Here is a 16,948-nt window from a genome sequence, read left to right as displayed (position 1 = left end):
AATACCCAACACTAAGCATTTAGAGATGGACAGCTTTGAGTTTATTGAGGGAAATGTGCTGTTTTTATTTTTTATTTATTTATTTATTTATTTAATTGATTTTTTTTACAGAGAGGAAGGGAAGAGATAGAGAGCTAGAAACGTTGATGAGAGAGAAACATCGACCAGCTGCCTCTTGCACACACACCCCCCCACCGCCCCCCCCACCCCAGGGGATATGCCCGCAACCAATGTACATGCTCTTGACTGGAATCGAACCTGGGACCTTTCAGTCCGCAGACCGACGTTCTACCACTAAGCCAAACTGGTTTCGGCAAAATGTGCTGTTTTTAAATGCTCAGTATATGTTTGCCTTCGTTTGATGAAAGCACTGTAATTTCCATGAGGAATTGCCTTTCCCTCATTGTTTAGAGTTTGTTAGGTTGGTTAATCAAAGTGGCCTCCCCTTCCCTGGTCACAAGCTAGGCCAGTTGAGATTGATGCTGGCTTATCCTTACTTTACAGCTGAGGTGGACGTTCAAAGTAGCACTGGTACTCTGCTAGGCTGTTCCTGCTGCCTCATCCCTCAGAAGCCTCTTGTCTTGTCCATTTTGTGAGCCACAGGACATCTTTGCAATAAATTTCCTCGTTTGCTTACATTAGCTAGGATCTGTTTCTATTATTTACAACCAAAATAATATGGGTTTACCTCATCTGGGTTTGATTCTGGTTCTTACCTCATATGGGTTTGATTCTGGTTCTTCAACTTAGTAACTGAATAACTTTTTGCAACTTTTTTAATCTATCTGAGCTTCAGTGTCCTCATTTTTCAAATAAGGCTGTATCCTATATAATAAAGAGTAATATGCAAATTAACCCTCATGACATCACAAACTGGGAAGGGGGGTTAGTGAGGGATGACCAAACGACTGAACAGCAGGCTGTGTGGGGCAACCAGGCCAGCAGGAGGGCTGTGAGGGGTAGCCAGGAGGGTGGGGAGGCAGTTGAGGGTGACCAGACCGGCAGGCAGGGTAGTAAGAGGCAACCAGGCCAGTGGGGGGAGAGGGGAAGTTAGAGGAGACCAGGCAGGCAGGAGGGTGCAGTTGGAGGTGACCAGGCTGGCAGAGGGGCAATTGAGGGTGATTAGGCTGGTGGTGGGGATAGTGAGGGGTGACTAGGCTGGTGGGATGCAGTTGGGGGTGACCAAGCCAGACGGGAGGGCAGTTAGGGACAACCAGGCTGGCAGAGGGGACAGCTGGGAGTGAACAGGCCAGCAGAGGGGAGCAATAAGGGGTGACCAGGCTGGGGTGGGGGCAGTTAGGAGCGATCAGGTCGGCACACAGAGGCAGTGAAGAGTGATCAGGCCGGCTGGGGTAGGGGGGGAGCAGTGAGAGGCAACCAGGCAGGCAGGCAGGTGAGCAATTAGGAGCCAGCAGTCTAGGGTGTGAGAGCTAGGTCCGACTGCCGGTTGGAGAGGGTGCAGGCTGGGCTGATGGACAAAGCCCCCGTCAATGCATGAATTTCCCTCGTGTGTGTGTGTGTGTGTGTGTGTGTGTGTGTGTGTGTGTGTGTGTGTGAGAGTGTGTGTGTGTGTGTGTGTGTGTATACCTACACTAGGTGTGTGGAACCTTTTTCTGCCAAGGGCCATTTGTATATTTTATTTTTTTATAATACATTTTTTTTATTGATTTGAGAGAGAGAGAGAGAGAGAGAGAGAGAGAGAGAGAGAAATATCAATGATGAGAGAGAATCATTGATCAGCTGCCTCCTGCACGTCCCCTACCGGATATGTGCCCTTGACCGGAATCGAACCTGGGACCCTTCAGTCTGTAGGCCAACTCTCTATTCACTGAGCCAAACCAGGTAGGGCTAGATATTTATAATGTCATGCATGGGCCATACAAAATCAGCCTGCTATCTTTGGTCAAACATTTAATTAAAACACCCCTAATGCCTTAGCAGGGCCAGACCAAATGATTTCACGGGCCTTATATGGCCCTCGGGCTGGACATTCCCTACCCCTATCTATACTCAACTGCCACTTGTGAATGTTAGAGAATAAGGATCCAGTAGACTGCCTGACAGATAGGTGGCCTCAATAAGTAGTAACTTCCCATCATTCACAGAGTGCCTAAATACCTGTCCTTAGAGGGCCATGACAAAATATTTTAAGGTGGGAAACAGTTACACCAGATTGATGGTAGTGTCAATGTATATCCTCCATGTTTCTGCCCTCTTTTCTCCCTGAAGGTGGGCTTCATATTGAAAGGCAGTGGTGATGACTGAAGGGATCAGGGCTTGTCTGTCTGATCCACAGGTTCCAAAAATTACTCCATAGCAGCAAATACTGGACAACTAAAAAAAATATAATCACTCGTTTTAGGCTTATACTAGTATGGGGTTCCTCAAATGCTAGATCTGAAATGTTTGAGGCTCTCACTTGACAGGTAATACTATCACTCAGCATTAGAGATTAGTTATAGGTGAAGATAAAGCCAATGTTTTCAAACCTCAGTGGCGTCATTAGACAGTACCTCCAGGCAGCTGCCTGCTGCCATCAGACCACTGGGACAAAGGGGGCTCAGATCAATCCTCACATCCTTCTCAGCACCCAGCAGCCAATTATCTAAGTCACACATATTTGGCCAACTTGCAAAGGCATAAGAAATGACTTCACTGCAGTATTATTAATTGGCAGCTATAAAAGTACATGTGAGTAGGCAAATTACAGATACAAAGCATGGTCACTGAGCCTAGAACTGCCTAGTTAAAAGCTACATATTTCTTTCTTTTTTTAAAAATACCTCTTATTGATTTTTTACTGAGAAGAAGGGAGAGGGAGAGAGAGTCAGAAATATCAATGAGAGAGAAACATCGATCAGCTGCTTCCTGCACACCCCCTACTGGGGATGTGCCCACAACCAAGGTACATGCCCTTGATGGGGAATCGAATCTGGGACCCTTGATCTGCAGGCCAACGCTCTATCCACTGAGCCAACCCAGTTAGGGCTACATATTTCTTTTTTGTTGTTGTTGTTATTTATTTACATTTGACCTTCCTTCTTATTAAACCAGGTGTCTGTAATTTTTTTCTTTGAGGGTCAAATAACTCTTTGAGAATGTGATGAAAGTGATGAATTTTCCTCCCTAGAAAAATGCACATGAACATAAAATTTTGCTTACCCCAGGTTAAAAACTCCTGGTGTAAGCTGAGAAACTCTCTCTCTTCCCACTCTGTATACGAAAAAAGCTAGGCAAAAAAATAAATAATTTTTTTTTTTAATTAGGACAAAAGAGCTTTTCTAGGACCTCCCCAAGGCCCCACACTGATTGTTTTTTCCCCCTGGTTCCTCAAAGCCAGAAATTATTTGAACAAGGCTTCCTTCAAATCAACTTGAGGGAAATTGGTATTCAGGAGATGGGCCTGTCCAGAACAAACAGCTTTCTTGGTAATACAGTCCTGCTGAAGCATGAAAATGGGGTGTCCTACCCTGTCTTTTGTCACCATTCTTTTACAATTTTTCCTCCTCTCTTCATACCAGAAAATAGGCAGAGTGCATATCTGCATGCACACACATGTTCACGCTATAGACCATGCAGGGCTATTATAAAGACAGACACTTTTAGATAACATACACAAAAATAATTGCCCCCACTCCCATCAACAAGACAAAGCAAGTTGTTTTCCCTCCTTCCACAGCTAAAGCTAGCTGATGCTATTTTTGTAACCTCTTTCCTCCTTAATGCATGTTCCTGAATGTTTATCTTTAGTTTTTCTTTGGGGGAAAAAATGGAAGAAAGAGGACCTATGGCCTTAGCCCGCAACGTATAGTTCTGTATCCATGTTTGTTGTTGTTGTTTTTTGTTTTAAATAAATTTTTATTGATTTTTTCAGAGAGGAAGGGAGAGGGTTAGAGAGTTAGAAACAACGATGAGAGAGAAACATCGGTCAGCTGCCTCCTGCACACCCCCCACTGGGGATGTGCCCACAACCAAGGTACATGCCCTTGACCAGAATTGAACCCAGGACCCTTCAGTCCGCAGGCTGATGCTCTATCCACTGAGACAAACCGGTTTCAGCTGTATCTATGATTAACAGCAAGGATGAGTCCTCCTGTAAAGTTCTAGGGGCCATACATCTCTAATTTCATCTTCCAAGCTATTTTTCATACTGTCACCATTACTCAACTTTGCTTAGGACCTGTTAGGCCTGTATTAGAGGTACAAAGGTAAGGGTTTCTACTTTAATGGAGCTTAGAGTCCACTATTAAGAGAGTTTCCTCTTTAACAAATAAAAATTATATACATTTGATCTGTACAAGGTGATGTTTTGATATATGTATACATTGTGAAATGAACACTCAAACTATTTAATTATTCCATCACCCCCTATAGTTACCATTTGTAGATGTGTGTGTGTGTATGTTGAGAACACTTAAAATCTACTCTCTTAGTAAATTTCAAGCATACCATTATATTATTACCTATAGTCACCATGCTGTACATTAAGTCTCCAGAACTTATTCATCTTATAACTGAAAGTTTGTACGCTTTGATCAATATCCTCCCCCCCCCCGACCCCCCCCCACCCCCCACCTCATTCCACCTCTGGTGACCACCATTCTACTTAGGGAGATTTGTGGGGGGTTTTTTAAGACAAGTTATTTGATCATGTCCCTTTTCAGCTCAAAAACCTTCAGAGGCTTGCTAATGGATACAGAATATCCAGAATCCTTAGCATGCAAGTCTAGATTCACTATGAATTTACCCCAATCTATCTTTTGAGCCTCATTCTCCTCTCTATCTGCCTGGATGCGTGTACTTCCAATCCCTCTGAGAAAACAATATAAAACTTTGATGCTTCTTTGCTTATGTGTTTCTCTGAGACTGCTCACTTGAATCTTAATCTCATAGTACGTAATAGATGCTCAATAAGTATTTGTGAAATCAGCTGAGTGAATGAATACGACAGTGGAGGGGACAGTTCAAGGATTAAAACTAGTGGGAATGTAGGGTGAAACTCAGAACGTTATGAATTGAGCACTGGGATTATACTCAGGATTATCAAGTTTTTATTTGGAGTTGACAGAGCAGAATAGGATTGCGTTTCTCTGCCAGCACACAAGTCACTCATTGTACACGGCAGTATCATTCGAGAAGGGAACCTCAGATATTATCAGGAAAGTACCAGGCTATCGGGTATGGTCAGATTTAAATACTAATTCATCTTATAGTCAACCAATTAGAAAACAAACACTGTAATACAATAAGAGAGAGAGAGAGAGAGAGAGAGAGAGAGAGAGAGAGAGAGAGAGAGAGAGAGAGAGCTGGTACTTGATAGGCATAGAAATAATTGTTTGTTGTTAATTTTCTAAGTATGAAGCATATGGCGCTTTAACTGCAGCTGAAATGGAGCAAAATGCAATCCCCAGGAGCAGTGACAAGGCTTGTGAGAGGCCCAGGAGGACATGCGAGTGGAGCTCTGGAAAGAGAGGCTCCATCTTTTCCATGCACTACCCACTGCCTCACCTCTTTCAGCTGGACTCCCCTCTTCAAGCCTCAAGCGCTGGCGTTGCCATGGCTGCTTTTTCTTTGACTTTGCCCAGCCCCCACCCTCTAGCTTCCCATTAGTCCAATCATCCTCTATAAATCCTTTCGCTGGCATCCGGGGTCTCTCAGGCAACAATGTGTGGCCTCTTGATTGGCCAGGAGATCCAAGAGGGCTGGCTCCAAAATTAGGCACACGGATGTATCGAAAAAAGTGAGAGTGCCAAGGAGGTGGGAGGGGGTGCCATCTCCCAAGATAATGCTGGGGAGACAGATGCCTCCAATTCCGGAAACAAGCAGCACTGCAAGCCCTCCTTCCAGACACGTTTATTTTCCAAACCAGGCCAACCTGCTGAGCATGCCCAATTACGTTGCTCTGGTCACTCCGAGCCTCCGAAATATAAACTCCGTTTCTCCGGGTTTTAAGAATGGCCAACAGGTAAATAGAGGGCTGGAGGGAAAAGAAATTCCCCACAGGGTCAATAAAGAATGGCACCTACGACAGGAAGTGGAAGGACGTGGGAAAACTGCCTAGCACACACACTCACAAATGCTTCAGCATGAATGTTAATTGATCGGATTATTAAGGAATTCAGGTTGACTGACATCCCGGAACCAGCAGATGGCATGCCTTAATAAGAATAATTCCGAACGTGGGAAATTTTACCACTCGGTCTAATTTAATTAAATGTATTGAGCATCCACCATGTAATCAGGGGCGGCGTGAGAATGCAAGGATAAAAAAAAAAAAAGAATCGAATGAGGACTGGAAAATACAATGTATAAATAACGAAGGCCCCCCCAGTGATAACTGCTGTGATAGAACTATAAAGTGCTGGAGAATCACCCAAAATTCAAAATTTCGGGACGGAGCTCCTTAGTAAATGTAAAGCAATTCTTATGCACAGCAGCTAACAAAAACAAAACAAAAACATCCTTTCTCTCCCCTCCCACTCCCCCCCCCCCCCAGGCAAAAGAGACTTTTCTCACAAAAATAGATAAGAATATATTCTCCTCAAATGTAAACCCTAGGTTTGTATTGTGTTTCACAGTTTTAAAATATGCAGTATTTGTATATCTCCAATTTAAACAGAAACAAAACAAACAAACAAAACGAAGCTCATGAGGATGGATTTCCTTGAGTTAACTAAGGACCTGTAATTGGCCAAACTGAAACTAGAACCTAGATTGTCTGAATTCCAGACTAGTGGTTTTTCCCCCCACATGACCAAGTTGTATGTATATAAATAAACAAGGGCTTAGGTGAGGTGGAGGGTGGCCTAGGGGAGGTATGTAAATGCAGTACTAAATTACCAGTTAACATTTATGGTTTCAAAACTAGTTCATCCAGAAAGAGACCAGTTTTAACAACGTACTGCCTGCTCATTAAAGCCTTCCTATTGGTGGTTACAACACGGAATGAAAGAGAGATGGGATAAAAGAGAGCATTGCACTTTATCCCTGAAAATAAGGTCCTTTTAGTCTATCCTCTCAACTAGTACCCTCTGAGCCTCCCCTTGTCCAGCTTCTCATCAGTCTGACTCTTGATCTCCCCCATGACGACCCCCCCCCCCCCCACCCCGCCAACCTGGCCAACAGCCTGAAGGGCACCATTCACCCTGTACTCATAGTAAGCACACCAGCTCAGTGTCCACAATACTTCAACATTACTCTTAAATGAAACATTTCAAACATAAAGTTTAGAGATTTGCATAAGAAAAACTCTTGTAGTCCCACCAAGATTTTTAAAAAATATTAACATTTTTGTTTCCTGTGTGTGATTAGCAGTTGAAACATTTTTTGTTGTACACTTTCCAGATCTCATTCCCTCCTGGCTTGCCTAAAGGCAATACTGAGAAATTGTTGTGAAACCTACTTGTCCATTTTTAAATTCTATATACATACATATATATCCTCATAAACAATATGACTAGGTGTAATATAAACAGGTATATAATTTACATCTTGTAATTTGCTTGTTTCACTGTTATATTTCTGAGATTTAGTCATGTTGATACATTCAGTGATAATTTCTACATCTTTTCTACCTCCCCTTGTGAACTATGATATGCCCCAACCCTGACAGTTTTCAAAGGACATTGTGTAAATTACATAAAGATTCATATAGCTGCACATCTCCACAGGCTCTGCAAATACAAGGAATCTTGAAATATAGGGTGTCCCAAAAATATATATACACACACACTTTGAATAATAATAAATGCAGTGTTTTATTAGAATACATTTCATTTTCAAATGTATTTCAGCTGTTAACATATGTATACATTTTCGGGGGATACCCTGTCTATAAAGTAGGCACATTTTTTCACATATGACATTTGCTTCCTAATGACCCTTAGTAAATGCAGTGTTGGCTCCTGGCGGGTTTGGCTCACTGGATAGAGTATTGGCCTGCAGACTAAAGATTCCCAGGTATCATCCCAGTTAAGGGCTCATGCCTGGGTTGCGAGCTAGATCCCCAGTGGAGGGCGTGCAGGAGGCAGCCAATCAATGATTCTCTCTCATCATTAATGTTTTTGTAACTCTCTCTCCCTCTCCCTTCCTCTCTCTGAAATCAATAAAAAAAAAAAAAAAGTATATATATATATATTTTTAAAAAGACACATTGGCTTGCTTATAATCAGCCTAAGAATCAACATTATTTTATAATGGTATTGCACAGGAATATGTTTATTAGAAAAATTGAAAATGTCATTTATATCTCACTTATTATGCTTTTTCCCAAAGCTCACGTTTTTAGGTTGTTTCGTTTTTTTAATCCTCACCAGAGGGTATTTTCCCAGTGATTTTTAGGGGGAGTGGAATGGAGGGGAGAGACACATAGAGAGAAACATCATAGGCACTGCAGGGCCAGGATTGAGATTGAGCCTGTAACCAAGGCAGGTGCCCTTGACCTGAATCCATCCCGGGACCCTTCAGTCTGCAGGCCAACGCTCTGTCCACTGAGCCAAACCGGTTAGAGTCCATAGCTCATCTTTTTATGTTAAACTATACTTATGGCTAAGCTTCGTAGTCAATGTTTATTTAACATTTATTGAGTTGTGGTAAAATAGACATAACATACCATTTACCACTTTAACCATTTTTCAGTGTGCGGTTGGGTAAGGTTAAGGACATTCGCATCCCTGGGTTACCAACAGACCAAAATGATGCCTCTGAAGTCTGGGTTGAAAGGGACAGAAAAGGAAGAGTAAAAATGGTGGGTCAAAGAACAGCTTTGGCCTTGAATGAATTTAGACCGTCATGAAGACGCTGCGTGGCTTTGGGCGAGTCACTTCATCTTCCTGGCCGTTTATTCCTCGTCTGAAACACGAGGTTGGGTTTAGATGATCTCTAAGGACATTTTTAGCCCTAACATTGTTTATGTAGAAAAAGAGAGGGGGAATTTAGTAGTAAAAAGATGGGGGATGGCGGTCAATAACCGCCTTCTCCACCTGTTCCCGGAGGTCTTGCAAAGAGGCTTGGTACTATTCCAGGTGCCCTGCCTGCGGTTGTGTTAGCGTGGGGCTCTGCACCATGCCCTCTCCCTGCACTCAGTGCCACCCCGAGCACTCGGTGACCTGCCTCTGGGCCACCTGCAACGCCCTTGGCGCTCTCATACCAGCATCCTTCATAGGCTGGGGTGATGAGAGCCTCCGCGCTGTCTCAGCCGCAGCGGGGAGGAGAGCGCTGCAAAGAGGGCTGAGCGCAGAGAATAACAAACGCTTGCAGAGCTGCGAACGACTCCGCGGGGACAGCCCAGGGAGAGGCAGCACCCAGGGCACCAGACCGGGAACAACCCAACGCGTGGAGTCGGCCCCGCGCGGCTGGTCTCCACAAGGCACCGCTCGGCCGAGCGTGCCCAGCGCGCCTGCGCTGTGCGTGTGCACGCGCGCGCTCGCGCGCTTGCGCGTTCCCCGGGCCGCGCGCGCGCGCGGACGCTCGGGAGAGCTCGCGGCCGCTCCGAGGCGCGCGCCGGCGGTCCTCGCTCGCTCGCTCGCTTTACCTGAGGGACCGGCGGCCGTGCGCGGCCGGCGCTGCAGCCCTCGCCTCGGAGCAGCCCGGGCCCCGCGGTGTGAGGTGAGCACGGAGGCGGCGTGCGGTCTTCCCGGCGGGGTGAGCGGGCCGAGGAGGGCGCGGGGAGGGGAGGGAGCGAGGTGGTGCCGCCGCGGTCGCCCGCTCCTCTCCTCACCCTTTTGCTGAGGAGCCGCCAGCGGCCCCGCCACCTCCTCCGCCTCCTCCTCTGGGATCGTGATTCTCGTCGCGGCCAAAACAAAAGCTTTCCGCGCGGGGCTGGGAGGCGGGGTGTCGGACCGGCTTCTGGGGGTCGGCGGCGGCTCGGGGGAGGATACGGGGGAGCCGAGTGGGGGGGCTGAGGGCTGAGGGGGGCAGGTGCCCGGGGAGATGGTTAACCCTCTCCGTCCTCCGCCCGCGCCAGACAACCTGTGCGAGTGTGGACCGAGGCTCCCCCTCCGCCGCCGCCCCGGCCCGCACCCCTCTCTCGGGAGGAGGAAGGTGCGGGACGGAGGAGCCCGCCGCCGGGGTGGGCGCCGCGGGGCCGTGCGGCGCTGGCCGCCCGCCCGCCGGGAGGGAGCGTGGGTGGAGGACGCGGCCGCGGCGGGGGAGGACAATGCGCCTGCCGAGGGCTCCAGCGCCCCGGGCCCTTGGGGAGGGCCGGCGGGAGACTTTTCCCTGCCCGGACCCCGCTGCTTCAGCATGGGCTGACCTCTGATTTCCCAACCCTAAAAGTAAGTTGTCCCCTCCATCCCGTCTGGGAGCAGAAGTCCGCGCTCCCTTCCCAAAATGAGCCTCTCCCACTCTCCCCCACCCCCCCCAGCCGCTGCACCCTTTTATGCGCCGGGTTTCCCACGGCATGAGTACTCCTGGGTAATTAGCAGATGGCCTCCGAAATAAAGGCGCTTGTTACACTATTTAAAATCGTTTTTAACATCTTCCGAGAGGCTTAAGTGTCAGGAGTCTTGGGTTAGGTACCTCGTCTGTAAAAGAGAGAGAGAGTCCGCACAAGACACTGGGGGTAGGGGTATGGGGGTGAGGGCATGCGACGGGGTGGGGGTGGGGTGAAGAGGGGTGTAGGGGAGGCTGGGGGAAAGTCAATGGAGGGGGAAAAAAGGAGATATATGTACTACTATGTGTAATACTTTAAATAATAAAAAAATAAATAATTACACCCCCCCAAAAAAAAGTCTGCCGCCCCCCCCCGCCCCAATAATAGCACATGCCGTTAATTGAAGTGGAAATATATCCACCCTGTAAAGGAGGTCCAGTTCCTTGCCCAGTACAAATGAAAATTTGAATTTCGGTTCCCTGCTGAATTTGGGCAGATGCAGCAGCAGCAGCAGCAGCAGCAGCAGAGCAGAATGGCAGCTCTATAAAGGTCTGCTACATAAAAGTATCCAAACAAAATCTTATTCTGTAAAAGTTTTGATAGACCTGCAATGTTCGTGTATGGGAATTGAGCCCCTTTGCAAAGCCAGTGGAACCAGGAGCAAGGAAACAAAGACCTTCCTGACACTGGGGGTGTTCCCTCCCTCTTCAGCCTTCTTTCAGCCTTTCGTGGTGTGTGACAGTCTAGGAATAAATCCTTAGTTCTGCTATTAAGAAGCACTTACTCCTCAAGATAATGCTTTCCATCTGTACTTTCCAGCAAATCAATACTATCTTTTTTCCTCTAGGAAAAAAAAAATGTTTTCACTTAAACTACCAAACCACAACCTAAAGGTGAAAAGATGCAGGGTTAGGAGAGTAGGAGAGAGGTGTAAAAGCTTAACTGGGCAGGCTTGGAAGGATAGAGCTGAGGGCAAAATACAATGACTACACAGTGCTTCTCTTACCACGTTGCCTTTTATTTAGTGAAAGAACATGTGCCTCCTGTACCCACGAAATGCTTTGAAACTACCTTGTAAACAAGCAATTCATAAGGCCTCCCATCCTATCTTCTATTTCCTCCTCCTGTTCTTTCTCATTTACTACTAATATTCTCTACCTCCCCATCTCTCCTAAATTTATAACACTGCCCCATTAATAGAAAAAGAAAGGACTATAGACTCATTTCCTCATCTTAGCTACTATATTCCCTTGAGCTTTATTTTGTGCTTTGAACACTTAGGTGTTTTTTGTTTTTGTTTTTTGGGGGGGGTGAGTTCCATGCTTGAGACTTGAAGTAGAGAGGGAATTTAATAGTAGAGTTCACTTTCTTTTTTTGTGTAGTAGAGTGTGAAAGCTTTATCACTGGAGAAGGAGAGATGAGTTTTTAACTCAATAAATTCTGTTTCCCTCTTGACAGGAAAAAAAAAAAATCTCTAACCAACTTAAATTTTGTATTAGTTTGTTAGTAAAGCCATATGATATTATATTCAGAACTTATTCTGAGCATATTAGTTTGTTGATGTTAGAATGCTATTGATTTTCTTTTCTTTATGAGACAGATGGTAGGAAACAGCTCCTATTACCTGTCAGGGGAGAATGGTGTTGGCCTCAAGTTTTGTGTGTGTGTGTTTTTTAATTCCCAGCACTGTATTGTTGTAGTTGCTTAAAACTGAAGCTGCCCACAAAAAGAGCAACAACACAAATAAAAAGAATGGTTTGGAAAATACATACTGGAGAAATTATTCAGTATAGATTTTTGAAAAGATATGCGGCAGGGTTTGAAGAAATGAAGACTTTTAATAGTGACAATTCCATAGGGCCAGGAGTAAATGTTTGAGGAGTAAGAACTCTTCACTGGCTAAGGATAGAGTTTTACTGTCCTCTCAAAATTCTCTCTCTGCTTTCCAATTCATTATGTTGAAAAGTATTGACAGTTTAGGTGGATCCAAAGAGTGTATTGCAAATGAAGTTTTAGGTGAATATTATTTGGCTAGTGGGCTTTAAAGAACAAATACTGGTCCCTAAATTTTATCTTACTGAAATAATTTTATAGTCAAAGTATATAAACTATAAAACCTTGCTAAGGGGAAAGTCAGGGACTTGATATTATAGAATTTTCTGATGAACAGATTTTACTTGATAGGGAAACTGGGTCAGAATTGCAGCCTGATTTTTCTTTTTTTTCTTTTTTTCCTTTCTTTTCAATAAGGAAAAAGTCTGGCTTTTAACTTTCCATTTTTATTTTCAGGTTGGTTTTAAAAGATATTTTGCTTTTCTTTAATCTTAAAATAATTTATAATTTGTAAAATGGACTGGATTTTTGAAGCCCTCCACTCATTTTAATTTGAACCTAGATGTATTTGTTTTCCCGTGGGTTTTTGTTTGTTTACTTGTTTTTTTTTCTTTAAGCTCTATCACTCAGCATATTGGAAGATTAAGTTATTTGTTTTATCAGTAGATGACAAAATGGACTTTAAAAATTAGATAAAGTGAGAAAGATTAAAAAAAAAAAAAGAGAGAGAGAGAGATACCTTGAGATTAATAGCAATGTAAGCCCTGTGAGTTAAATATGAAGTCATATAAACTTTTAGCAAAAAGGAGGCAAATTTGGAGAATTTATTTTTTAAAGAATAGGACGTGGAAAACAAAAGGCCAAAGACCACATGGGTGGCATGGATTTTAGGAAAAGGACTGTAGCACTTAGAGCAGTGAGTATGCTCTAAGAGTATATTTTGTCTCTTTAATAAGACAATGTCCTTGAGAAAAGAAACTCAGAGGTAGTCATTGTTAATTCTTGCAATGCATTCTTAGAAAACTCTGAAAGAAGCCAAAAAATATTCCTCCTGTTTCTTCTGTAGAGCCACTGTGTGTGAGGCAACCTTTTGATGGTCTTTCTGAACTGGAAATGCAAAATGTTGTCTACACTTAAAGGGTGTCAAGAAAATTAAATCTAAACTGAGAATGATGAAAGAGATCACTTTCTCTACTGCGAGTGTAAATTGGAATCGAATTGCTGAACATAATCTTATGTTTCAGGACCTTCTTGACAAGCCCTCAGGGCCTACTTTTGTCATTGTTTCTTCTGGGATTCAGCCTGCTTTCCACTTCACAGTTGCCACCTCCTGTTCTTTTGGTCGGCTTTGCAGCCAGCTTGGGAAGACTGCTTTCTAAGATTGTATCACCTTCCCCTTTTTGGCTGTCCTTTAGGATAAATACTCAACTTATTTTAAGGGTTTTTGCATTTTATCATCAAAAGAAAACTAGTAATTGGGAATATCAGATTCCCAGTGTTATAGATTCATAAAAATTAAAATACAGGTTTAAATGTATCTAGTTGGTTTTGTTTTCTGATGGAATAATAATCAAGTAACTTGATCAGAAATTAGTTTTTTAAATATCTTGTATTGCTCTATGGGAAAGTGAATGTGCTTGTTTTCCCATAGATATGGCATGAATAAATTCTTGCCATATCACTCGCTTTTTGCTGGTCTCTGGCCCCTGAAGCTGTTCACTCCAGTTATGTTAACCCTGTAAGTCCCTTTAGCTGTAATTCTGCAGATTCCTTTTTTAGAAATATGTTTTTATTGATTTCAGAGAGAGGATGGGAGAGGGAGTGGGAGAGAGAGAAATATCAATGATGAGAGAGAATCATAATTTAGCTGCTTCATGCATGCCCCCTTATTGGGGGATTAAGCCCTCAAATTGGGCATGTCCCTTGACTGGGAGTGAACCATTACCTCCTAGATCTTAGGTTGACGTTCAACCACTGAGTCACACCGCCAGGCCTGCAGATTCTTTTTAGTAAAAAATATCAATAAGATGTTAACCTTTATTTAATGGGTTGCTGTATTTTGATAGTATCTCTTTGGGTCCAGAATCTTCTCCTGCCTGTATAAAACTTCAACTTAGAGCTTTTCTATGGAGTACCCCTACCTTTGGAAAAAATGACTTTTGCTATCCTCCCACACATCATTATGTTATTGAAGAATCATTTGAAATACATATAAAAAGTTTTGGGTTTTTTTTTAATGTGTATAGCCCAAACTGGTTTGGCTCAGTGGATAGAGTGTTGGCCTGCAGACTCAAGGGTCCCAGGTTCATTCCCATCTGGGGCATGTACCTTGGTTTCATGCACATCCCAGTGTGGGGTGTGCATGAGGTAGCTGATCAGTGTTTCTCTTTCATTGATGTTTCTAACTCTCTCTCCCTCCTCCTTCCTCTCTGTAAAAAAATCAATAAAATACATTTTTTTTAAATGTGTATATCCTTTGATTCATCTGATAGGTGATACTATATTTTCAGTATTGAAAATCAGTTGATATATCTCATATTTGCATTTTTTGTTATTCAAGTTGAATATCTTTTCATGTGTTGATTATTTGTATTCTTTTGTAAATTAATGACCTTTTTCCATCTTTCTATTATTCTGTAGCTGCTTTTATCTTTTAAAATTCATTTAAAAAAATATATTTTATTGATTTTTCACAGAGAGGAAGAGAGAGGGATAGAGAGTCAGAAACATCAATGAGAGAGAATCATTGATCAGCTGCCTCCTGCACACCCCCTACTGGGGATGTGCCCGCAACCAAGGTACATGCCCTTGCCCGGAATCGAACCCGGGATCTTTCAGTCCGCAGGCCGACGCTCTATCCACTGAGCCAAACCGGTCCCGGCTTAAAATTCATTTTATATATTATGTTTGCTAAGCACATAATCAGACTCAGGTATATTTATACTCTTTTAAATTATTCTACTTCAGGACAGCATTTCTCAAAACGTGACTTATGGAGCACTTGTAACAGTACCTGAGATAATTGTTAGAATGCATGTCATTCTACAGAAATTCAAATTTCTTAGACCTGTGAGGGGAATCGGTGAATTTGCTACACGTTAAAAGTAGAGAACCGCTGACTTGGGGGGCATGTACATTTTTTAAAAAACATGTTTATATTGATTTTTTTAGAGACAGAGAAAGGGAAAGAGATAGAAATATTGATGAGGGAGAAACATCGATCAGCTGCCTCCTACATAACCTCTACTGGAGATCAAGCCTGCCACTCAGGCATGTGCCCTGACCAGGAATCAACTTTTGGCTCATGGGTTGATGTTCAACCACTGAGCAACACTGGTCATGCAATTCTTTAATATTTTTACTATTCTTATTTTGTCTCACTGCATTCGACTTTTTTTCTTATTTATTTTAATAATCATAAACTACAATCTTGATATATTAAGATTATTTTCCTAGCCCAAACATAATAGATTTTATGAAAGTTTTGATATGTGGTAATATGGATGTTGTAGGGTATAAAGGAAGCTTGTAAGACGGTGGGAAGCTTTGCTGCCAAATTTCATCTAGTTTTAAATATCCAGAGAGTTATTGCCCAGTTTCTAATTCAAGTTGTTTTTTTTAAATAAAATATATTTTATTGATTTTTTACAGAGATGGAGAGGGATAGAGAGTTAGAAACATCAATGAGAGAGAAACATCAATCAGCTGCCTCCTACACACCCCCTACTGGGGATGTGTCCACAACCAAGGTTCATGCCCCTGACCGGAATCCAACCTTGAGTCCACAGGCTGACTCTATTCACTCAGCCAAACCGGCCAGGGCAATTTTTTTTTAAAGTATGTTTTTATTAATTTTTAGAGAGAGAGAGAAAAAAACATCAATCATCTGCCTACTGCATGCCCCCTACTGGATCAAGCATGTGCCTTGACTGGGAATTGAGCCAGGGATCTCTTGGTTCATGGGTCGATGCTCAGCCATTAAGCCACACTAGCCAGGCTTTTCCTCAAGTTTTATATGATCGTCTTTGAACCATAAATTTGAAACTCATCACTTCTTGAAAAAATAGTTTTATCCAGTGAAATATTTGAGATTTGGATTATTATATGCATATTTAATATGGAACAATGTTCCCTTAAATTTTTTTTTTTTTAGTTGCAAGTAGATGAACATGTTATATAAGCAACAAACTACAGACTGCACTTATTTGGATGTTATAATGTGTAACCAAATAAAGCTTTCAGCAGTTATTTGACACATATTTAATGATATGCATAATTATTACTGTGTTGCATGGTCATTAAGCTTAAATATAAATGGCTGTTTAATATCAGTTTCCTATGGCCAGACTTCACTTTTCTGGGGCCAGCCTGAAGGAGGAAAAAAGATATGGCAGGCCAAGAAGCTTTTACAAAGATCCTGATTTAGAAATTTTGGTATAGAGAGATTAGGTGTTTGGGGCAGGGAGTGCTCATAACTTTAGTGCTACTAATTCTAGAGGCCACACACTTCCCCTTTTTCTTCCGCTACCCATGACCATATACTAGAGCGAGAAAGTGCGAAGATTCAGCCATTCCTTTACTTTCTCCAAATAGTTTTTTTCTGCCTAATAACTAGAAGTTGTGATGCAGAGGTCCTAATCACTGATAGTGTACAAAGGACAGTTTCATGCCCTGCTTAAACCAAACCAGTTCTAGGTCTCAAGGTCTTAAGCTGTCATGAGCCCTCGTATTTAAGTTATTTAA

At 43.0% G+C, this 16,948-nt stretch overlaps 2 protein-coding genes across 6 annotated transcripts in view; one reads left to right on the top strand and one right to left on the bottom strand.

Annotated features, from left to right (window-relative positions):
* Positions 1-5,652, bottom strand: part of FBXO16 (F-box protein 16) — a 50,548-nt gene extending 44,896 nt beyond the window's left edge. For 3 of the 4 annotated variants that reach the window (XM_084886451.1, XM_084886453.1, XM_084886454.1), the window contains exon 1: positions 5,509-5,652. The gene's annotated coding sequence lies outside the window, so the exon portion shown is untranslated. The remainder of the gene's footprint in view (positions 1-5,508) is intronic. The other variant, XM_084886452.1, reaches the window with a different exon arrangement.
* Positions 5,653-9,406: 3,754 nt separating this feature from the next.
* FZD3 (frizzled class receptor 3) overlaps positions 9,407-16,948 on the top strand; it is an 81,487-nt gene continuing 73,945 nt past the window's right edge. For both annotated transcript variants that reach the window (XR_014795218.1, XM_084886392.1), the window contains exon 1: positions 9,407-9,606. The gene's annotated coding sequence lies outside the window, so the exon portion shown is untranslated. The remainder of the gene's footprint in view (positions 9,607-16,948) is intronic.

Source organism: Pipistrellus hanaki (assembly GCF_964339955.1).
Source record: "Pipistrellus hanaki genome assembly, chromosome: 5".
Lineage (NCBI taxonomy): Eukaryota > Metazoa > Chordata > Mammalia > Chiroptera > Vespertilionidae > Pipistrellus > Pipistrellus hanaki.
This window is presented reverse-complemented; position numbering and strand designations above follow the sequence as displayed.